Here is a 25464-nt window from a genome sequence, read left to right as displayed (position 1 = left end):
GGTGGAAGATGGGTCAGAAGCACCGAGATCAAAGTTTCTCTCCCTTGAAAAAAAAATCCCTTTGACACCCCCCCCCCCCACTTCGCTCTCTCATTCGGCTTGTTAATATTTTGACTGGAAATTTCAGGAAGTGTCATCGGCAACAGAATATTTTTATGAACTTATATCACCGTGGGTTACCCTCCCCCCTTTCCTAGTGTTGACTCTGATAGCAATGCAATGGCTGCTTAGACAGCCTCTGTTATACGTCTCTTAAGGGAATATTTTTGTTAATTGCAAATATTTGATTGACAAACGTGGGACGCAATTAGTAGGCAAACACAGTAGGAGTGAGCAGTGAACTGGATCTCTGAACCTACCATTCTCAACTCTCCCAGCTTGATCTGAAATAGGCTGGGGCATTTAAACCATATGTTTACTTCAAACTTCTCCCTCCCCCCCCACCCCAAAAACACACACACACACGCACACAACCACCCTTTCTTCTGGATAATTTCTCATTTCCCTAAACTGGCTATCTTCTCTGCTCACCATGCTCCAAGGGAGACCCTTTCTTTATGAGGCTCATGTCAAAAGAAAAGCAGGAAATTCTTTATGAGGCTCAAACTTAAGCGTGTGATTTTTGACTGGGGCAGTAAATATTAATGAGACCAAAAGGCTGCAGACACCATACAAATGCCTGGGGTTTCAGACAGAATGCCATCTAACTTTAGAGTAGGGCTGTACATGCCCCCCCCCCGAACCGCTTCGTATCCCGATTGTCGGCAGTCGAAGCTGACGCACGGACTGCAGCGGTGACGGATGGTGGAGCCAGGTAAGTCCCTCTCCCCCCTTCCCCACTTACCTGCCTCCGAAGCTTTGGAACAGTCTGAATCGATTCGGACCATTCCAAACCGCTTCAGGTTGATTCGGACCATTCCGAACCGCTTTGGGTTGATCCAGACCATTCCGAACCGCTTTGGGTTGATTCGGACCATTCCGAACCGCTTTGGGTTGATCCGGACCTCCCCAACCCGCTCCAAAATTGGGTTTAGGAGGATCAGCCTGCTCCACTTCAGATTTGGGGATCTGAAATGGAGCAGAGCACACCCCTACTTTAGAGGTATTTGATAAGTCAATGCCATTTCAATCTATTGAGCTAGTTTTCACTAACATTTGAAAACCCAAATTGTGGAGAGATTGGTACCACTCATTACATGTGAAGCTCCACTCCTTCCTTCCTTCCTTCCTTCCTTCCTTCCTTTCTTCCTTCCTTCCTTCCTTCCTTCCTTCCTACCTTTCCTTCTTTCCTTCCTTTCCCTGCTTTTCCAGTTCAAAAACCCCAGACTACAAAACATTGATTCAAAATCTGTCAAGTTGGATTTCACTCAGTTCTCATTTTTCAAGTGGTAAGTTCCTTCTGTTCTAGTTCCACATTGGGATGTGGCGTTTTCTTTAATCCACATGAAAATTTATTTGTACTGTTTGCACACATTTTCTTTAGTGTAGACATTTTGCATGCACGTTTGTAAATGTACACATTTATCCCCAAAAGCACACCTCTGTGTGCACATTTGCAAATGTACACATGTTCCCTCATTGCTCAAAGTGTTTTGGGGTCCATTTTTTTTATAAATGTATGCATTTTGTGATCTTTTAAAATAAATGTATGCATTTCTGTGCACATTCTCTGGAAAGATTTGCTATTTTTGTGTGCTAGATCACAAATTTTGTAAATGGACAGATTTTGGCTGCAAACTGCATTCAGGTTTGTATTTAGCTTCAGGAAGCAAGAATTCTATAAGCTAATATTAAATTTGGTAAGCTAAAATTAAAATGTCTTTCTCACCCATCCTTAGCAGAAGAACTGCCTTAAGAGTCAATCTCCTGGAGGAAACACCTCCCTGAGTGTCTAGGTAAGGCTCATAGAACTATATTTAAGTTCCATGTTGGAAAATGACAGCTGGATGAGAGATGAAGGCAGCTGTTTGAAGGAATGCCTTAAAATGTGGGTACTATGTGAAGTCATTGCCTTGAAGGCAGCATATAACTCCTGGGTGTTCAAAGACCTGCCTTTTCAAGATGTTTGGTTCGAAGCCAGCTCTTAAGTTTGCTTGAAGGATGTCCAAGGTATCAGCCCCAAGGATAATTCTGGAGACCTTTCTGCCGTGTTTCCACCCAACTGAAAAGGCCCTCCAGGTAATGGAATAATTTCCGTTGGCAGACTGTCTTCTTGACACTGTCACATTTATTTATTTATTTATTTATTTATTTAAGGATTTTTATGCCGCCATTCAGCCAAAATAGGCTCTCACGGCGGCTTACAAAAGTATTTCTTGACAGTCCCTGCCCACAGGCTTACAATCTAAAAGACATGACACAAAAGGAAAGGGGATTGGGAGGGAGGAGGAGGAGGAGGGGGGAAAGGAAAGCAAATTCAGGCACTACAATCTTAGTTGGAAAGTTCAGCAGTTACAGTTGACAGCAGGAGGGAGGGGGCTCTCAGCTGGAGCTGGACCCAGGCACGGTGGAGAGGTGCCTGGCTGCTGCTTCCTCCCTCACTGGTGGCCTCTGCAGAGACAGTTAGTAGCAGGAGGGAGGGGGCTCTCAGCTGGAGCTGGACCCAGGCATGGTGGAGAGGTGCCTGGCTGCTGCTTCCTCCCTCACTGGTGGCCTCTCCAGAGACAGTTGACAGCAGGAGGGAGGGGGCTCTCAGCTGGAGCTGGACCCAGGCATGGTGGAGAGGTGCCTGGCTGCTGCTTCTTCCCTCCTGATACATTGATACATTGTCAACGTATCCCAGGGCTCATCTACACCAAGCAGGATATTCCACTATGAAAGCAGTATATAAAAGGCAGGAGCCACACTACTGCTTTATAGTGTTACTGAAGTGCACTGACAACTGTTGGGGCCCATTGAAACATGCCATATACCGCTTTCATACTGCTATACGCTGCTTGGTGTGGCTCCTGCCTCTTATATATCACTTTCATAGTGGAATATCCTGCTTGGTGTAGATGAGCTCCCAGTTCTAACAGGCATCACTGCACATACATCACAGCCAGGTGGATGGAGCTGGGGTCCCCTCATAGCACACCGGGCCCTTCAACAGAACATTTGGTGCTGAGTCCATGATTCCTGAACTGAAAAGCGACTATGCCCTTCTGGAGCAGTGGTGACCACTTCTTCCTTTCTGCTCCCTGATCTGAGTGAGAGACGTCTGTCTCCTGGAAATGGCATAACTAATTTCTCTTTTACCATTGCTACTATCCAATGAGGTTGAAACTGGATCAGGAAAGATAGATATATAAAATGGATAATGCCTTACTGTTAAAACCTTTTTTTTATTTTTAAAGACTGTAACTATGCTTTGTAGAAACAACTGTAAATATATTTTTTACCTTGTAATTTTTTATTTTTATTTTTAAAAAGGAAATGGCAGGAAGGCACAACGAAGGTGTGGGCGTATGGGCAACGTTTGAGTTTGCCATGATTCTCCAAACATCATCTCGCCATTTGTCTCATACCTGATTACTGTTTGCGTTTGTGATCGCTGCTCGCTCTGTGCAATCTGGAAAAGTGCACAAGTCAAGCAGTGATTTAATGTGAAATGTGTGCAAATTTCTCCAGTTTTGCATGGATTTCCTAATTTGCGCATCTTAGACTAAATCAGGGTGCAAATCAAACTGGGACAGTTCCACCAACTGAATGTGGGCTCCTATGGCAATTAGGTGCCCCTATGCTCACGCTTGCTATTGTGTTCAGAGTTTTGAAGAGGGCACGCTCATATCTTTTGCAAGCAAAAAAAGAAATTCTCATACATCCCTAAATTCAAAGGCCTGCCTGCTGTCCTTTAGAGTGTGCCTTCACTGGGAAATCATACAAAGAACCATGGAATTTGATTGTTCATTGGTAACATGGATTAGGACAACATGAGACAACTAGAAAGAAGGGCCACCTAATGGAAACCCCCCTTGTCCAGAGACCCTTTTTCCTGAACCACCTTCTGATGGTTTAGCCAGTCTCCTGTGCCAGATGGTTGGGGTCCCAGTTGGGCCTGATTGGACATATGGGAGACATCTGAATATTTATTCATGTGTCTAATCCAGTCTCATATTAATTGCAGGGAACCCATTCTGATAATCATTGTAGGGTGAGGAAGGTCCATTGTTTACACAGAAGGTATCACACAGGTGAGAGGATCTAAACCTTCCCACTTCCTTCACCTCAAACCATTGCACTCTTCTTATTCTGGCTCTTTTCTTTAGAGCTCAACTCAATTCCAGTATCAGTGTGGGAATAGAGATGCTCAAGCAAGTTACAAGATGCCAGGTTCCAGCTGGACATCAGGAAAAATGTCCTGACTGTTAGAGCGGTACGACAATGGAACCAATGAGCTAGGGAGGTTGTGGGCTCTTCCACACAAGAGGCAGCTGGACAGCCAACTGTCAGAGATGCTTTAAGGTGGTTTCCTGCACTGAGCAGGGGGTTGTACTTGATGGCCTTATAAGCCCCTTCCAGCTCTACTATTCTATGATTCTATGTACACAATGAGATCAGGTGGGGGCAAGGACAGAATTATTCCCCCTTACCTGCACACTCCTTTCAGTGTAAACCAGCATTCTATCGCCACATGCCATTTAGTTTCTGCCTTAGCTCCCTTTAGATGTTCTTCCTTAATCGATAGAACATTCCTCACTGCCCACCGAAGAAGAGAGAGTATTTTGTTTGGCAAGGAATGAGATCTGGACACCTCTTGCTTGCCTCAGCCAAGATTAGTGGCCAGAAATGATCCCCCTTTGCTAAAGTTGCTAGCTCTTAGCCGTCCCAAAACCTGCCATTCCACAGATGGGGCATACACTATGCTTTGGACTTTTTGTGGGATCATCAGATCCTTCTCAAGAACACCCTGCAATCAACATAAGAACATAAGAAGTCCCATGCTGGATCAGACCCAGGGTCCATCTAGTCCAGCACTCTGTTCATGCAGAGTCGAGGTGGAGTTTCTGGTTCCTTCTCTGCCCATCAACCTCTATAAATCTGTATATATCCTTTAGCCCATGCCCTTCCATGGATGACAGGATGACAGCCTCAGTCAATACAATGAAACGTTTCAATGTGAAACGGAGGTCAAAGCAGCCAAGTTAAAAAGAAGAAGAAGAAGCTCAAAGTGGGACAGCTAACACATCTGCTGCTAGGGTGGGCATTTCATCCAAATTCCACTGCCCTGAGTCTTGAAATCTGGAGAGATAAAGAACTAATGTAGTGGTGGTTTTCTTATATTTCTAAATATAATTTTACCTATTCTTTTTATAAACCTCCTTGGGAGTTTTAAATTATAAGGTGGGGGTCTCAGTTTTTCAAGAAACTAAGTAAATCAATTCCTCCACAAAGCAAAGGGAATTTTCAGTAACTGCGAATTAATGGGCAAAGGATGAATTTGAGGCTGAACCGTCCATTCTTCTTTCTTTCAAATGTTACTTTACTACTTTGCAAAAATCATCCCCCACAAACACACACACACACACACACACACACACACACACTCCCTTTAAGCATGGAGATTTACATTATCATCCTCCTATACTTGGCATTCTGACTATCAGAATTAAGATCGAATTCCATTGGCATAGACAAGCACAACAAAGAATAAATACTCACACACACGAACACACACACCACTCAGTCTATTGTTCACACTAAGATTACCTGCAATGTAGAATAATTGAGAATGAATGTTCCAACTTAATGTCAAGTTACCTGCATTTCCCCCGCCCCACCCGATGCCAGGATCTTGTCTAGTGGAGTCCCAAATGATTTTTGCTTTGCGGACAATGCTATTTGTGCTTTTGCATAATGAAATGTTTTCAAACCAAGCAACCATTTCCGGCCCTCCATTGTCCCCACAGTTTAATAAATCAACCGCAGGAAGAAGAAAAAATATATTACAGAACTTATTATGGAAATCGAGTTGCGGAAACGAAACTCACGCCCCGTCTCTCCCTCTCTATTAAGGTGCCATCGCTAAACTTGCTTAAACCTCTGCCACTCAGATGATATTGCAATATTAGCCTTCTGTCTTCCCTACCCGGGGTTTCTTTCTTCCCCCCTTTCCTCCTATCTCTTCTTTGTGATGATTGTTTTCTGTCCATCTCAAGCCGGGTGTCAGTTCATTTAGATTTACATCAAGTAGTAAATTAAAATGATCACTCAGCAAACACTCTCGGCTCAGTTTTCCCCTTTCAGTCAGGAGTTGTGCGAGATGCTCGGAGCATTCATGCAGAAAATATTGCTGTCTAGATATTTGTCCTCTGGGTGATAAAAGAGGCATTGTCTTGGGACCTACTCAGGCCTCCGAGCTGATAGTTGCCGTACATCGCAGCTGTGAAGTGCGCTTTGTTATGTGTCTGAGGATTAGAGTTCAAGACCTTGTTTTTCTTGAAATTCCAGGCTGATCAGAGCTGCATATGTTCGGGGGAAAGCTGAGGTCGATGGTTCTCTGTCCACATTTTTACTAGATTATTCTTGGACAGAGTTCTAGGAGAATGGTCTGCTGCTGAATGCCATCCCAGGAGCTTGGTCTCTCTCTCTCTCTCTCTCTCTCTCTCTCTCTCTCTCTCTCTCTCTCTCTCTCTCTCTCATTTGTCCATATTCTTACTGCATGATGCCAGTAACATATTTTTTATTTATATTTTTTTAGCTGTCTTTCCTTTTTCTTAAGAGAGGATGCTAGTTTTCTTGCCATGTACCTGAAACAAAAGATCAAAACATCACTGAATGGTCGGGCTTTGATGTTGCACTGGGAAAGCTGCCTGCTGCTTCCTTTGTGCAATATTTACAGTCCAGACAGGCACATGGTTACCAATGACCCAACACAATTCATGGGAGGGTCTAATGCGAGGGTAGCCAATCTCTAGATTACTTTTCCCCAACCTGGTGCCCTGCACATGTATTGAATTGCAATTCTCATATGAATTCCCAACCAACCTATCCAGCATGGGGAGTGGGGTTAGCCCTGCACCAGTTTGCATGCAGAAAGCCCCAGGTTCAATCCTTGGCTAGGCAGGAATCCTGTGTCATACATGTCCCTGATGTCATGGTCTCACCGGAAGAGTCTGATTCAGAGATAGAAAAATATGGTTTAGGGCCTAGTCAAGATATGGGTTGGTAGGGGACTGGGAATTCCTCTCTGCCTGGTTTGATAGGAGATTTTATACAGGGAGAGGAACAACTCCTTCCTTAATACTGTCAGATGTAGCCATGGAAAAAATGCTTGAAGGTCCTCAGTCTGAAGAACATTGACCCTGTTCTGGTTACATGCTAAGCCATGGTGGTTAAGCATTTTGAGCTAAACATTGGGCCTGTTCAGACACAGGCCATAGCTAGAGCAGGCCTACATCCCAGGATCATCCCAGGATCATCCCTGTGCATCCAAATGACACACAGGGGATCCCAGGAGCAAGCAGGGATGACCCCTCCACTTGCCTGGGATAATCCTTGCGGCCGTAGTTTATCTACCTAAATAGTTTAGACCTAAAGTTTATCCCAGGATCATCCCGGGTTCATCTCTGCCTGAGTGCTGGATGCCCTGTGTGGCACTTAGGCCATAGCTAGACCTAAAGTTTATCCCTGGATCATCCAGGGGTCAAACCTGTTCATCTAGGTGACACACAAGGGATCCAGTGCTCAGGCAGGGGCGAAACCTGGATGATCCCAGGATAAACCTTAGGTCTAGTTGTGGCCTTAGATGAACAGGTTTGACCCCAGGACAATCCTGGGATAAACCTTAGGTCTAGCTACAGCCTGGGTCTAGCTAAAGCCGCACCATGGTTAGGCTGCTAACTCTTTTGCAGCAAAATGTTAGTGTTAAGAATGGTTCACACAACATGCTAAGCCATAATATTTAGCTCAAAATGCTTCACCACCATGGCTTAGCATGTCATCTGAACAGGGTCACTATAGTGTCTCCAAAATTGAGCTCATCAGCACTGTTCTCCACCCCTTCTCTACAGGTAGGGATGCCCCAGGTACCCAGTTAGGTCCAGGAGTCTGATGGACTCCCCTGTGTCCTGCCTGGACCTAGTTGGGCACCCATGGTGCCTTCGCAGGCCTGCAAGGTCAAGTGCCTGCACAGCCCAATGAGCTCCCAGCAGCCATCTGCCTTCATCTGGAGTCTCCATTTTTCATGACAATGGAGGCTTCAGAAATCACATAATTTCCCCATTACATAAATGGTGACTGCAAAGGCTTGAGTTGTACAAGAGTAAAGAGTTTATTCTTGCATAAATAGGCCTTTATGAGTGCCATTTATGCAATGGGGGAAATGCGCAATTTCTGGAGTCCCATTGTTGGGCCCAATAGTGGCTCTGGACGAGGGCAGATGGGCTTGGGACATCACCGGACACTTGCTGAGCTACAAAGAAAACTTGTGTGGTGCCACAAGCGGGGTCGAATGGCAGCAGCAGTGGGGTGGGAGTCTGACAAATTGGACCCAGGTGAGTTCGCCGATCCCTACGAATGGAGCATTATTGCATTGCTCCCCCACCGAAATTCAATGACTTACGTTATGGGCCAGAAAAAAGGTATAATTCAAGGTTAATATCTCAGCAGTTTGTCAAGGGAGGGGGAAAAATAACATTGGTTTTCATCTTCTGAAAACCATAGTTCAAATCCAGCTTCAGCCTGAAAATCATATGTGACCCTTAACTCCTTCAAGCAAAGAACGTGATCCTTCCAGGTCACTGGTGAGGTTGCTGGCAGCTCAGCGCATCAGAGCTGGTGTTTCGTTGGCCTCCGCACACTTGCTTAATGGCATAAACAAAGGAATTGAGGTCCAGGGCTTGGTCAGGTGCCAGAGAGCGAGCAAAGCTTTGGCAGTGATGTGTTCGCTGCTAGCCAACTCCAGAGAGAATTCCTGAGTCGCTGGGCAGGATAGCAGGCAGTGGGGTTTGGGGAGATGTCAATGAGCGACTCCATGTGCATGTACGAAAGACAAACGGCAGTGAGTACTCCTGTTAACAGGATCAAAACCAGGATCTGTTCCACTACCTCATCCCAGGGTGCAGTTATCTACCACAGAGATAATGCTTGCATCCTCTCTAGAAGGCCAAAGAGAGGAGAATCACGAGGAGACATCTCTGGAGTTTAAGGCGGCCACTCAGGTAGGCAACACATCACCAAAAAGAGGTCAAGAGAGACCAATCAGCATGCCATTCGCACATGCACATTTATTTGCATATGTACATAAGTATAAATGAGAATTATGATTTGTGAACCGCTCAGGGAGCTTCAGCTATTGGGTGGTATAAAAATGCAATAAATAAATAAAATAAAATAAAATAAAATAAATAGAAATACGATGCATCTCACCATAGTGGGGAAGACTGATGTGATGACCGATGTGCCTGCTCAGTCTGCTGCCCAGATGCTAAGTTTTGATGGGCAATTCCAAGGCCCTTGATCTTAGGGACCTTGGAGGAATCCATCTGGCAGGGGTGGGGAGCTCACCATGCTTTCATCACCGCCCCCCCCCCAAGGCTTCAACTCATTTCCCCATGAGCTGGCTCAACTCAGGCGTTAGCTAGACCTAAGGTTTATCCCAGGATCATCCCGGGGTCGTCCCTGCCTGCTCCCAGGATATCCTGTGTGTCATTTACATGAACAGGGATGACCCAGGGACGATCCCGGGATAAACCTTAGGTCTAGCTAAGGCCTCACTCTACATCAGGTTGAGCCAGCTCATGGATTTTCTCCTCCTCCTCCTCCTCCTCCTCCTCCTCCTCCTCCTCCTCCTCCTCCTCCTCTTCCTCCTCCTCCTCCTCCTCCTCCTCCTCCTCTTCTTCTTCTTCTTCTTCTTCTTCTTCTTCTTCTTCTTCTTTTGTTTAATACATATATAGAAATGTGTGCAAATTGCTAGCACAATTTGTGTACTTTACACCCATTTCCTCCATAATTTGGGCTAATTGCTGCTGAAATTTGAACAAATTATACACATTGTGCCCAAAATTTGGGTTTATCTGACAAATTCCACCCTGCAATGTATGCACATTTTTATTCACACACACACACACACACACACACAGAGAGAGACAGAGAGAGAGAGAGAGAGAGAGAGAGTGTTTCTGGCTTTGGGGGAAAGGCCTGTGGCTTTGTCCATAAATGTCAGCTGAATCAGGAGCTTTGTGGCAGGGATGGATGGCTTTGTGGCGGACTTGGTGAGCTGCCGGCTGCCCCTGCTTGTGGTGCCGCACAAACTCCTTAACAGTCCAGCAAACTCCCGATGAAGCCATGGGGCCATCCATCGTCTTAGTAAGACACCATTGAAGCGCAATAATGGCAGCTCAGAGGGTTCCAGGAAGGTCATGTTGGACAAATGGCAGCCCTAATTTACACGTTACAGGCGTGCATACTCCATTGCCATGTGGGTCCATGAGCACACCATGCTTGGCAGTCAGGGGCTGGTTGGGGGGAGTCCATTGGCTGAGGTGCCCAGCCAATGGCAAGCAGGCATGTCTCATCCTCTCCCACGCCCACAATGGAAAAATGAGAAACTCATAGAAACTGAAATTGAGTTTCCTCCAACCCTACATGTGAAGGTCAGCAGTTTATTAGCAAGGAAGTCATTGTGTCTAGGACACCCCTAAGCCTCCCAAAAAATACTCAGTATGGATTTCAGGTCACATCATGAGGGTGCTTTATTTCTCCTCCACCACCTCCTCCTCCTCCTCCTCCTCCAATATATATATATATATATATATATATATATATATTCAGAATTAGAGATTTCTCCAAGATTCATATAAGCTGGGGATGTTGGCAAAATCCACAACAGAATCAAATGAGTTCAAATTTCTATGATTCCAACCTGCAGATTTACCAGTGGAGTCACTTTTCACAAGTCACATGGATTCCATGGACTTGCAGACCCCAAAAAATACTATCAGAATTTTATGCAAATTTAATCATAGAAATATATGAAAGCATGAAAATGCACATTTTGCAGTAAATTAAACATTTTCACAAGTCCAAATTTGCACTAATTTTGGAAATTGGAGGGGATTAATTTTACTAATCATAGAATAGCAGAGTTGGGAGGAACCTACAAGGCCATTGAGTCCAGCCCCCTGCTCATTGCAGGAATTCACCTTAAAGCACCCCTGACAGATGGTTGTCCAGCTGCCTCTTGAAGGCCTCTAGTGTGGGAGAGCCCACAACCTCCCTAGGTAACTGATTCCATTGACGCACTGCTCTAACAGGAAGTTTTTTCTGATATCCTGCCGGAATCTGGTTTCCTGTAACTTCAGCCCATTATTCCGTGTCCTGCACTCTGGGAGGATCGAGAAGAGATCCTGGCCCTCCTCTGTGTGACAACCTTTTAAGTATTTGAAGAGTGCTCTCATGTCTCCCTCAATCTTCTCTTCTCCAGGCTAAACATGGCCAGTTCTTTCAGTCTCTCTTCATAAGGCTTTGTTTCCAGACCCCTGATCATCCTGGTTGCCCTCCTCTGAACACGCTCCAGCTTGTCTGCGTCCTTCTTGAATTGTGGAGCCCAGAACTGGACACAATACTCTAGATGAGGCCTAACCAGGGCCGAATAGAGAGGAACCAGTCCCTCACGCGATTTGGAAGCTATACTTCTATTAATGCAGCCCAAAATAGCATTGGCCTTTTTTGCAGCCACATCACACTGTTGGCTCATATTCAGCTTGTGATCTACAACAGATCTACAACTAATGAGTAGATGGTGGAACAAAAGTCACCTGATAATCAGCAGTCCTGCCCCCCTGGCATTTGGACATGCAGTGCTGTATAGTGCTGTATCAATTGGTGGGATTTGCCTACAGAGTGTCTAGCATAGGGTGACCAATTGTCAGGATTTCCCCGGATTTGTCCTGGTTTTTGTTCTTTCTATGGTGTCAGGGGGGATTTTCTATAATTTTCAATAAAGTCCTGGAATGACACACCTTCCCCTTTAAGGCTGCCATTAGCATGGCAGGAGGGAATGACATGCTTTCTTGAGGCACATCATTCCCCCACCCCGAGCTCCAATTGAGGTCTTAAAGGGGAAAGTGGGTCATTCGTGGACATTATAGAAAAGGCCCCAATTGGAGTGGATGGTGGTGGTGCAGAATGAAATCCTTTCCCCTCCTCCACTCCAATCGGGTTCTTTAATGTGGCGGGGGAATAACGTACTTTCTGCAGGACTCAGAAAGCTGCTTCCCCCCCACACACACACTAGGTGTCCTCTTTTTTGGTTTCCCAAACATGGTCACCCTAGTCTAGCAAAGCCTAATGCAACTAAGCCCTTTGCTAGACCTAACGCATATTCCAGGATGGAGAAGGGGTGATCTTGCATAGTGAATAACACGAGATCCCGCCCTCATTTACACATCAGGCGTGGCGACCTCTGGAGGGGAGCCATCACACCCACCTTTTTAATTTTTTTAAGGAACAAAGCGCACAAACTCTTGTGCACCAAGGTATGGTGTGTTTGGTTTTTTGTTTTTTTTTTTTTAAAAAAAGGGGTTCCCTGCTCCACCCACCCTAGCCCTGATGGGCGCAGCACTCCTGAGGAGCGCTGCACCCTGTGCATGACTCCTGGCTCCATGCAAGTAATCGCGCAGAGCCAGGAGAAGCCACGAAAATGGGCCACACGCTCGCGGTCTCAGGGTGAAACAGCGGGAAAAAGCAGGCTTGAATGGGTAGGCTATATCCGGGGCCAGGGAGGGTTGATTCCTGCCTGAGCCCGGGATCCCCAGTGTGTCATCTGGATGCACAAGGATGATCCCGGCTATCACCCCGGGATATAGCCTGGTCTAGCAAAGGCCTAAGAGAGCAATTCTTTGAGTGTCTATCCCAAATGTTGGAAGGCTCTGAACTTGGAGACCTCTGTTCATCCACAGCCCTGCCAGGCTCTTGCCAGCAGAGAGGAGGAATGTCCTCTCTGTCCTCCGTTTGAACGTTTTGCATTGCATGAGACTTTGAGCCAGTCTAACCTGCTCACTCTGTCAGAGATGAAGATGGATCCTTTGGCCCATCAGACACTGTATTAGGGCCATAGAATTGCTCTCTAAGCCTGCATTCCCCTCCTACATCTTAAAGTTGTGACAGAGGCTGGATCTACACTACTGCTTTAAAGTGATTTATAACAGTTTTGACAACTGTCTACGGAGCATGTCCTGGGCCCCAACAGTTGTCAAAACTGTTATAAAGAACTTTAAAGCAGTAGTGTAGATCCTGCCTAAATGTCGATTTTGTGGCAGTCAAGCTAACCTCTTTTCCTATTTCCTCCTTTGTCCAGCCTGACAGAGATCCTGGGAACGCCAAAGCTTTGGATTCCAAAGATTTTACCATCAGCTTTCAGCCCATTCATTCTGAGTAGATCCATCACGTTCCCTTCCCACCTCCCAATAGCTGTGGAAAATACCAAATATTGATAAGAGTTGCCACTGCAGTTCATCTAAAGTAAAATTGGAAGTACATTTGGAAAGACCTACTCTGATGAAACAACTATTCAGTATTCAAGAAAATATTATTATTATTATTATTATTATTATTATTATTATTATTATTTATATAGCACCATCAATGTACATGGTGCTGTACAGAGTAAAACAGTAAATAGCAAGGCTCTGCCGCATAGGCTTACAATCTAATAAAATCATAGTAAAACAAAAAGGAGGGGAAGAGAATGCCAACAGGCACAGGGTAGGGTAAACAGGCACTGGGTAGGGTAAAACTAACAGTATAAAGTCCGCACAACATCAAGTTTTAAAAGCTTTAGGAAAAAGAAAAGTTTTTAGCTGAGCTTTAAAAGCTGCAGTTGAACTTGTAGTTCTCAAATGTTCTGGAAGAGCGTTCCAGGCGTAAGGGGCAGCAGAAGAAAATGGACGAAGCCGAGCAAGGGAAGTAGAGGCCCTTGGGCAGGCGAGAAACATGGCATCAGAGGAGCGAAGAGCACGAGTGGGGCAATAGTGTGAGATGAGAGAGGAGAGATAGGAAGGAGCTAGACTGTGAAAAGCTTTGAAGGTTAACAGGAGAAGTTTATATTGGATTCTGAAGTGAATTGGAAGCCAATGAAGAGATTTCAGAAGCGGAGTAACATGGTCAGAGCGGCGAGCCAAGAAGATGATCTTTGCGGCAGAGTGGTGAACAGAAACCAACGGACTGATGTGAGAAGAAGGAAGGCCAGAGAGAAGAAGGTTGCAGTAGTCCAACCGTGAAATAACCAGCGCATGAACAAGCGTCTTGGCAGAAGAGACAGACAAAAATGATCGAATCCTGGCAATATTATACAGGAAAAAATGACAAGATTTAGCTACTGCCTCAATGTAAGCTTATTTATTTATTATTGCATTTATATCCCACTTTTTTACCTCCAAGGAACCCAAGGCGGTGTGTACATAATCCTCCTCCTCTCCATGTTATCGTCACAACAACAACAACCCTGTGAGGTGGGTTGGGCTGAGAGTCTGTGTCTGGCCCAAAGTCACCCAGTGGGTTTCCATGGCCGAGTGGGGACTAGAACCCGGATCTCCTGACTCTCAAGTCAAACGCTTTAGCCACTATACCACACTGGCTCCTAATAGGATTAGCAAAATTTCAGTGTGTGTGTGTATGTGATGAAATTGTGTTTTGTATCTCATGACAATATTGATCATTTGAATCCAGCCAACTTCCAGGGAGAAGGGGGAATTTAATTAAGTAAACATGAAAGATTGTGCTAGAAGACGTTAATACTTAGCGATGCAAATTTTAACATGTAAGTAGTTCAATAAGCAGATTTTAATAAGCAAAGTTTAACAAGTAGTTTAATAAGCAAATTCCAAATATTCAGTAGGGAGTATAAGTATATATTCTTGCCACTAATTTCTTAACTTTGGTTTCTTCAAAATTTCATGTCTGAAAGGGACCTATTTCAATCATATATGTTTTTTTTAAAAAAGAGCAATAATATGTACATTTGATTGAAAGGTTATGAAAGATCATGTATGGATTGAATGTAGGGTGACTAAACTGTCAGAAAAATGCAAGGCACAGGAGGTGCATGGAAGCAAAACGAAAATGTGAGCTTGGCCATCTCAGTATTACCCTGAAACAAAACACCTGTCTCTCATTTGAGGCTGAACTGACAAGCAATAATTTAGTTGTCCAAACACAGAGATTTCTGGATTCCAGGCTGCATAAATGTCAAAAGACAAGAAAGATGCACTGGTAAGATTCAAAGGTAGTCCGTACTATTGACAGAGGATTTAAGGGGCTGGTTTGAACTTAAGAGTTGCAACCAACATGTCTGCCCAAAGCAATGTTTGAAACAAAGGCAGAGATTCTCCCTTGGGTAAATATCTAAGAAATGTTAAGAGAAGCCAGAAGATCTGGGAGACATCTTGTGAAACGTTTCTAAGGGTAGTTGGACATGTGTCTCTCAACCCACCTCTAGGTTTCAACTGAAGCAGAACAAATTTGAAGGTTCCATTTCTGATGAAATATTCAAAGAATTCTGAAGGAAGTCAAAATAGGTTTTATCGGACTACCAAGACTAGGAGGCCACCAGTGAGGGAGGAAGCAGCAGCCAGGCACCTCTCCATCGTGCCTGGGTCCAGCTCCAGCTGAGAGCCCCCTCCCTCCTGCTGTCAACTGTCAACTGTCACTGCTGAACTTTGCAACTAAGATTGTAGTGCCTGAATTTGCTTTCCTTTCTCCCCTCCTCCTCCCTCCCAATCCCCTTTCCTTTTGTGTCTTTTAGATTGTAAGCCTGTGGGCAGGGACTGTCAAGAAATACTTTTGTAAGCCACCGTGAGAGTCTTTTTTGGCTGAACGGCAGCATAAAAATGCATAAATAAATAAATAAATAAATATCTGAGCAATACATGTCCTAGATATCTTAGGGTGACCATATGAAAAGGAGGACAGGGCTCCTGTATCTTTAAGAGTTGTATAGAAAAGGGAATTTCAGCAGGTATCATTTGTATGCATGCAGCACCTGGTGAAATCCCCTCTTCATCCCAACAGTTAAAGCTGCAGGAGCTATACCACAGTGACCAGATACAAAAGACAGGTGTATAAATGACACCTACTGAAATGTTTAATGGCTATATGGTGCGCAGGAATTGTATATCATGGTCTTCTCCATGCTGGGAATGGCTATGCTTATTGTGTTTGAGCAGTGCAGATGGGCAAGAATTCAGTATCAGTTTGGTTTTGATCAGAATTCAGCAAGATTTGAAAAGGTCTTATCCAGGATGGAAAGAACCTGGGATTGTCAATGTTTGAAAGCAGAAGAAAGCAAAACTGACAGATTCGTCCTTCTCTAATTTGATAACGAAAAAGGCAGTCTTCAGTCCACCTGCCATGGAGATTGATTGATTGATTGCATTTTTATACTGCCCAATAGCCAAAGCCATAGAGATATATATCTTTGATTCATACAAAGCACCTCTCCTTTTGCCTGTCCTGTGGCACCTCACTCACCTCCTTCCAAACCAAACAAAAAATACGTTACCCCAAATAACTTAAGGTTGCGTTTTCACAGAACAATGCGGTGCCATTAATTTAAACGACAGTAACCAGATGCAATTTAGTGTGATGCTTTAAATTGTTTCTTGCGTGTGCATTTAATTGAAATTTATTGAGATGGTTATTTATGTTAATAAAATAATTAAAGGCAGTTATTTAAGACTAACTATGAAATAGCTGTGTAACTACCTATATTAATAAGACAGTTAGTTAAGGGATAATGTCTATTGCTTTATAGTAATTGCTATAAACAGCTGCTGAGTTTGATTAAATGCCGACGACAGCAAAAAGGGTGGGAGTGATCGCGGAAGCTGTTCGTGGTGAGCACGTGGACAAAACCCAACGGTGAGCACACCACAGTCACAGAAGAGTATTGCGTCCAGTTCTGGGCTCCACAATTCAAGAAGGATGCAGACAAGCTGAAGCGTGTTCAGAGGAGGGCAACCAGGATGATCAGGGGTCTGGAAACAAAGCCCTATGAAGAGACACTGAAAGAACTGGGCATGTTTAGCCTGGAGAAGAGAAGATTGAGGGGAGACATGAGAGCACTCTTCAAATACTTGAAAGGTTGTCACACAGAGGAGGGCCAGGATCTCTTCTCGATCCTCCCAGAGTGCAGGACACGGAATAACGGGCTCAAGTTAAAGGAAGCCAGATTCCAGCTGGACATCAGGAAAAACTTCCTGACTGTTAGAGCAGTACGACAATGGAATCAGTTACCTAGGGAGGTTGTGGCCTCTCCCACACTAGAGGCCTTCAAGAGGCAGCTGGACTACCATCTGTCAGGGATGCTTTAGGGTGGATTCCTGCATTGAGCAGGGGGTTGGACTCGATGGCCCTGTAGGCCCCTTCCAACTCTGCTATTCTATGATTCTATGATTCTAAGAGCAGTGGTGAAATAGGGTTCCTTCCATAAGCCATTGTCACCCTAAGTTCTGATAGTAGGTCCATACAGCAGCAGGAATTGCTGCTCCCAGATGGTGGAATGGCCTGCTGGAGGAGATTTGGCAACTTGACAGTCTTTTAGAATTTAAAAAAGCAAGAAAGACTGATATACTCCGGCAGGCCTATCCAGTGGAATTTTAGGATGCTTTTATTATGTTTTAAGGATGTTTTAATCATGTATGCTATGTTTTTAATCGGTTTTTAATGTGTTTTGTGTTCGTTGTTGTTCCCCGCCTCAATCAGGGCGGAGAGGTGGGTAAGAAATAAATTATTATTATTATTATTATTATTATTATTATTATTATTATTATTATTATTTTAAACAAATAATATAACATACTCAATTCAGTCTCATACCCAGAGAGGTTTGCATTTAGAGTATGTTGGAGAGTGTCAGTATGAGATGTAGTAAGTTTATATGCACCAGATGCTGGGGAACATGGGCAGGAGGGTGCTGTTGCTCCCATGTCCTGCTTGTGGGTTCCTGGTTGACAGCTGGTTGGCCACCATGTGAACAGAGTGCTGGACTAGATGGACCCTTGGTCTGATCCAACAGGGCTCTTTTTATGTTCTTACGTTCTCATGAGAAACATATCCTGGCATATGGAGATCCTTCCCATTCACAAGCACCATGATTCAGTGGTAGAGCATCAGCTGTGCATACAGATGTGTGAATCAGCACAATTTGAGCTCACCAAAGTTCTCCAGTTTCCATCTCGAAGCTCGTTCTAACTCGAGTCCATATTAAATTGAGAGCGGGGTTTTTTTTTACATGAAGACCCGCACATATTTCCAGGTGTAATTTTCCCCCCAAAATGTGCACATCAGTTTTGTGCATCTTTGAAATGTACACTTTCTTCTCCCATTGATTAAAGTGTATTCAGCCACATTTTCCAAAATTATGCCTTTTTTCATGCACGTTTTCAAATGGACCCATGCTGTCGAATGAATCTGCGGGTGGGGTGGGGGGCACTAATCACATTGCAAGCTTGGAAATGTATGAAATTCATCCACAGATGGTGTCCATGTCTGGAAAGTGCAGACAGGGTACAATCCTGATTAAAAAAATGAACTGAAAAGAATTCCTCATCCATCTCCCTAGCTTTCCATGCAGAAGGTCCCTGAAAGTCCCTGTTAAAAGGATCAGATAACAGGTAATGGAAGGGGGGGGGTCCCCTGAGGTGGTTGCTTCCGTCATTGCAGACAATAGTGAAGGGATAAAGGAAGCCAGATTCCAGCTGGACATCAGGAAAAACTTCCTGACTGTTAGAGCAGTACGACAATGGAATCAGTTGCCTGGTGAGGTTGTGGCCTCTCCCACACTAGAGGCCTTCAAGAGGCAGCTGGACAACCATCTGTCAGGGATGCTTTAGGGTGGATTCCTGCATTGAGCAGGGGGTTGGACTCGATGGCCTTGTAGGCCCCTTCCAACTCTGCTATTCTATGATTCTATGATTGGGCCCAGCACCTCTGCATTCGCACCTTAAGAAGACATGGGAACCGATGGGGAAGTGAAGGGGCAAATTGTTCTTGAGCTACCAAGGTTGGAAAAGCAGGAGATCTTTGAAAATAACTGACGGAGAGGAAGAGCCAACCTGCATCTGACTGAGGCCCTTTGGACTTGTGGGAAAGGAAAATCATAAAGAGGTGGAGGGGATGGGAGGAAGGAACCCAGGGTTCAGACATCAGATGAGAAGGGAGGAGAAACACAGAGTCGTGAGATGTTCTAACAGGCTTGCAGCCAGGGTAGCTTTGTCACAACCCTGCCCCTTCATAGGATTGCTACCTGTAGCTCATGTACGACTGTACTATGAAAAGCTGGCTAGTGAAAACTGCTCCTAATTCCTGTATGTGGATTATATCTCTGGCCTGATGCAATTCCCATCTGGCTGTAGTTTGCATAATAAATGTGTCTGACTGGAAATACAACTAGGCTGTTTGACTACAAAGGAAGGTAAAAGCTGGGCACTCAACAAATATTGGGTTTACATAAACTGATGGTCTGGAAGCAGCTCTCTGCATCAACCCCCCCCCCCCCGATTTCTTTCCCCATAGAAGTCACTGTTCCTGATTGGAAAACCCTGTTGAACACAATGGAACTTACTACTCAGTAGCACTATGTATTACTTATTTACCTCCTCCCAATCACATTGTGCTGAAGTTGGGCAATTCTAGTGCCTATTTGCATTGGATGTGATTGGCTGATATAATCATTAAATGGGTATCTGTATGTATTTGTGCATTTGATTTATATTCTGCACTTACTCACAAAGAGCATAGGGTGGACTACCACCCCTCCACATTTTCTTAAACAACAACGAAATAGAAAGACACATGGTTAGATCCAGGCTAAGTCAGGTAAACTTGGGTCTCATTGACATCAATGGATTTATTTATTTATTTATTTATTACATTTCTATACCGCCCAATAGCCGAAGCTCTCTGGGCGATTCATAAATTAATCATGATTTAAATAAAATCCTATAGACTTTAATCCAGACTTAGTCATGCCTAATGTATTCTAGTGAAATCAGTAGAATACATATAACTAACTTAAGTCGCATTGATTTCAATTGGTTTACTCAAAGTTTATTGATTTCAATGGAAATTTGGTTCAACTGATTTAAAGTTGTTTCTCATGTCAGTCTAGCAAAGTGCCATTCATTTCATTGAGCCTACTCTACATCCGGTTTCAATCCTCGGGCTCAGGTGAAGCCGCTGCTGGAATGCGACAGACTCAGGTAAGACCCTGCCCCCTTACCTGGCTCCACCACCGTCACCACATGGACTGCAGAGGCAGCGCTGCCAGGTAAGTCTCCCCTCCCTCCTCCCCCCTTACCTGCGTCCGTCATGTTCCGGCAGCAGCTTCACCTGAGGTCGAGGCTCAAAGAGGAAGGTCAGGCCGCAGTTGTGGCCTGGTCTTCCAGTTTGATCTTCAGCCTCAGTTGAAGCTGCTGCCGGACCACGACAAAGGCAGGTAAGCCCCCCTCCCCTCTGCCCCCTTACCTGGCTCTGCCGCCATCACCACATGGACTGTAGCAGTGCCAGGTAAGCCCCCACTTACCTTTTTTCGGAGCTCTGGATCGAGGTGAAGGATCAACTTGGTCTCGATTCTCTTCGCCTTGATCCACAGCCCCCTGACCCGCTTCATCTCCACCTTTGTTGGAGGCGAATCAGGCTGCCTCGCTATTGCTTCTACACTCTGAAGTGAAGTGGAGCACAGCCCTACTGGAAATGCCCAATAAAAGATTTGGTATAAGAATGTTGGTGGAGCTTTAGAAGTCAGTAAGTAAGTGATATTATCATGTCCAAGAAAAACTCTTAACATTTTCCTGTCTAATACTGGACTTAGGAAACATGGTACACTGTACAGTTAAATAAACTATGGGACATCACAATTATTGCTAAACTTAGGCACTTATAAATGTGTCAAAGAGAGAAGGGAGAAAACAGGCAAATACACAGAAAACTGGGATCCTCACATTATTACTTTTTAAAGAAAATATTTAATTGACAATCAAATGAAACTGAAAAATATTTTGATTACTTTAATTAAGCATAATTCATGGTTTATGAGAGATACATTCATGTGAAGCAACTTATGCAGTGTAATGGTAACTACGGTGATTATGTTTTGGTCTCTGTATTATTTATGTTTACATCTCTTAACATTACATTTAATTCAGTAAAACACATTGAAAAGCTGCTCAGACATAGGGATGTGGCGATCAGCAACACGCTTGCACGCCAAAGTCCCCTGGATTCAGATCGCGAGATTTGTGTTTTATTTTTGTATGAAAATCCGTATGCGTTTTTGTGCATTTCCCCCCAAAAGCACACATGACTTGTGTGCATGTATGAATTCTTCTCCCATTAATTGGAGCACATTTGTGTGGTATTTTTCAAAAGTGTGCTTAATTATGAGCATTTTTCCAATGAAGGCATGCTTTCAAAGAGATGTTTTGGGGTGCAAGCTCAGAAATGAATGGGCTTTGACCGCAGACTGGGTCCCATTCCATGTTCAGTCTGGAAGGTGTGAACTGGGCAAATCTGGCTCAAAAATGAACCAAAAAGCATTTCCCATACATCCCTACTCACATAAGTCAGTTGCAACCATCATGGTGCATGGCTGCATTTTGGTGGCCACAGACTAGCAAACTGCACTGATACGAGAACAAAACTAAATCCTGCATTTAGGAACCAAGAGTCAAAGCCTGCATTCACCAGAGCGCCACGTTCACCAGAGAGCTACTATTTGCCTTCATATATATTATTTTGTTATTGTCAAGAGAGAGGAAGTTCCAGGGGCATCTCCTTTTGCACCTCAGGTTCTATGTCAGTTGAGAATACTATAGATGAATGGTATCTTAAACTACCTGTTTATTTGGAAAATAACTACTTATTTAGAAATATAAAAGCAGGGAAGCATGCAAAGAGATAATGCCAATTTTTAAAGCATGAATGGGTCCCCAAATGCAAACAGCATCTACTTAGGGCATCCTCCAAGAGTCTTTCTTGTCACCTGCAAAATTCAATTTTTTCCTGCCCCCTCACTAAATATCTGTGTATTTATCCACTCGCAAGTTGCATCTATAAAACACTCGTTCAAAAGTTGATAATATTGTTAGGTCCTCAATCTATTGCATTATGGGAGATGTGGATTTGTCCTTCCAATGTGATAGTATGAGGCCATAGCTAGACCTAAGGTTTATCCCTGGATCGTCCAGGGGTCAAACCTGTTCATCTAGGTGACATACAGGGGATCCAGTGCTCAGGCAGGGGTGAACCCTGGATGATACCAGGATAAACCTTAGGTCTAGCTGTGGCCTAAGTCTTTTGGCTGTCATAAAGGCTCTGAAGATCCATCTGCACTGACCATGGGCTCACCTACACCAAGCAGGATATTCCACTATGAAAGCAGTATGAAAGCTGTATATAAGAGGTAGGAGCCACACTACTGATTTATAGTGGTATTGAAGTGCACTGACAATTGTTGGGGCCCATTGACACATTCCATATACTGCTTTCATACCACTACATCCTGCTTGGTGTGGCTCCTGCCTTTTATATACCACTTTCATACTGCTTTCATAGTGGAATATCCTGCTTGGTGTAGATGTTAACTTCCAAAAAGCTGGTAGGTAATTTATAATGACATGCACATTGTTCCATATTATAGATGGTTTCAGTACAAAGTTCATCCTTATTATAGAGCTTTGTGCCAATGGGATATTACGCACAAATTTGCATATATCACACAAATTTTGGCTACAGTTTGCAGAAATCTCTATTTGTGCGCACATGCGCGCGCACACACACACACACATATAATCCATTAGCCGGCCCGATTCATTACGGACCAAACTGGGATAGTAGTGGGAGATGAGACGAAGTTTGGGGGACAATGCAATGAAAGCTCATCAAGGTGCACCCCCTCCCCAACTGGATTCCTCCGACAACCCGACCCATTTGTTCTGCTTCTGGTTTTTGAATAATTTTGGGCCACAAACATAGTGGCATTCATTCATTCAGTTGAGATGTGTACGTCTTGCCCCTTCAAATGAATCGAGGTGGATTACTGAGATAACAGCTGTAAACTGATATAGTAGAAGACCCGTGGGAAGCCATAGTAATTTACTCTGATTGTATCCTTCCTATTTTAGTTTAATTGAAGAAATAGATGTCAATATGATTGTATGTTGCTGATGTGGGTCTCTCTCCTCTCCTCCGCATCCACCCACACCTCCAATGAGATGGGCCAATTTAAGTCTCTCTTCTGCTTTTTTCTAATTGCTTTCCATGGTTAATGTAGCCATTACAGGGCAAGTTCCTATCTTTACTGGCTTCTTTTTTATTTTATTTTAACTGCAAGCCCTTCCTGTGCTCCAGCCTAGTTAAGCATCTAGGTCTAGCAGGCCTTGGTAACACCACCCCAGGGGGAAAACTGTTCAACAATGGATAAAAGACTTTGGCCTCCCAGCTTCAGTTACAAAGAGATTATCTTCTCTCATGCTCTTAGTGAGAAATCTACTTGAATGCTTTAAAAAAATATCTTTCATTCATATATATATATATATATATATATATATATTTCTCCTTTTGAGCCTTTTGACTCCAATGCTGTGGTTGTGTTACCACCCACTACCCACTTATAAGAGAAGCTAATCAAGATGGCGTCTGAAGATCTAGCAGGGTCAAGAGTGGGCTGCATTTAAGTTTCTGCTTGGGCCACTTCTTCAGCCAGCTGCTCAAGAGCATTGTAGGAACTTGATGCCATGGCTTAGTAGAAGAGCACTTGTTTTGTGTGCAAAAACTCCCAAATTCAATGTCCCCAGTGTCTTCAGGTACTGGAAAAATTCCTGACAGAAACCGTGGCGATCCATCACCAGTCAATGTCAATGATGCTTGGATAGGTGGACCAATACTCCCATGCTATATAAATCAGCCTCCTATGTTCCTAATTGGTGTCCCTCTGCAGACAGAAGGCCTTTGTTCCAGTGGAGACTTCCACCAGTGGAACAAGGAGGTGGCCATGTTCAGCAATTCTTCCCCTCTGCAGCCCACAACACACCGTCTCCCATGGTGTTCCAAAAGATCCACCAACCCTCTGGGAGAGATGTTGTGGGGCTGCAGGGAGGAGAGGGATCATCAAAAGATCACCCCCCCCCTCTCCATGATGTTTGCAGAAGCCTCTCCTGGATCAAAGAAACTTCCATCAATGTGGAGGGACACTGTGGTGTTACACCCCACAAGTCAGTTCCCAAATGTATGTCTGCAGTTTGTAAGTCTGTGGTGAGTTTAGAATGTTGGCCTGAGTGGGCAGAGTTAGAATGTCTTGGGAGGGGGAGGAGTGATATATAAGGGCATGACCGAGGGGATTGAGGGAGACTTTTGGGTACCCTTAGAGTCTTTAGCACTCTCTCTGTGTTAGCTCCCTGTGTTTGGAGTACTTGGGTCTGGAGAATTTGAGGTTCAGGGTAGAGAGTGGTGTCTTTGGAGTGTGGTGTGCACATAGTTGATGTATATTAAACAATACTGACAATAAAGAAAGCTCAAGAGTGATTGTGTGAGAGAAAGGAAAGTTTGTATGTGAATGGGTGGAAGGATTGGATGAAAGTTTTCAAAAAGCTTTTTAAAAGTTTTATTTTGAAACAAAGCTTGTGAACTTTTAAAAATAAATTTCAATTATTGTGTTTTAACTACCACAAAAATCCCACGTGTCTGTTTGGCATTTATCATCTGAAGTTTATACATTTAGCACCCACTCTGACAATAATTCACCTCAGCACATATAACTCACAGCACATTATTTTATATTGAAATCCTTCTCCATTTAAACCCCTTTCTCCACATAGTTTGGAGGAAGGCAGTGTTTGTCCCTCGCCTCAGGCATATCAAGCGGTGGTGCTTGGCTTGAGCAGGGAGTAGCCGCGGCCTGGTCTGTTGTTCAGAGCCTGTGTCATGGCAGACACTAACGGGATATAAACCAGAGATTCCTAAACTGTTTGCCAATGTAGGCAAACACGTCACATTCAGCTGCCATTCTTACGGATGTATGAGAAATTTCTTTCAGTTCATTTTTGATCAGGTTGCACTCCTTCCGGAATGAACAGGACTCAGGCACAATATGGCTTCACAGTCCATACATACACACTGTGATTTGTGTGTTAGGGTCCAGACTCAACCTTTGCTTGTCCTTTGTGACTAACCAAATGTCAGCCATTTTGTGGTGCCATTTTATGGTGCTGAAGACAGCTTCTGAAATTTCCAGATGTACCCATGAGCCCAAGTAGGTGATGTACCCCTGCTCTAGTCTTTCCCAAACCCATGGCAATATGTAGGGATTGAACCTGTGATTTGTGCTCCCACCCCCCGCAAATGTGTTCGACAGCATGTGTACATTTGAAAAATGTGCATGAAAAAAATCCTACTTTCGAGAAATGCACACAGACACTTTAATCAATGGGAGAAGAATGTGTACATTCTGAAACATGTACAATTAACTTGCTCATTTGGGAAAATGTG

The 25464-nt window shown here is 44.1% G+C and overlaps 1 long non-coding RNA gene across 1 annotated transcript in view; it reads right to left on the bottom strand.

The window, feature by feature from the left end:
* The window catches only part of LOC134397292 (uncharacterized), a 217562-nt gene that overhangs the window by 85211 nt on the left and 106887 nt on the right, over positions 1–25464 (bottom strand). The window contains exon 2 of the long non-coding RNA XR_010025356.1: positions 14347–14390. This is a non-coding gene — a long non-coding RNA (uncharacterized LOC134397292). The remainder of the gene's footprint in view (positions 1–14346; positions 14391–25464) is intronic.

Source organism: Elgaria multicarinata, chromosome 4 (genome assembly GCF_023053635.1).
Source record: "Elgaria multicarinata webbii isolate HBS135686 ecotype San Diego chromosome 4, rElgMul1.1.pri, whole genome shotgun sequence".
In the NCBI taxonomy this organism is placed as follows: Eukaryota; Metazoa; Chordata; class Lepidosauria; order Squamata; family Anguidae; genus Elgaria; species Elgaria multicarinata.
This window is presented reverse-complemented; position numbering and strand designations above follow the sequence as displayed.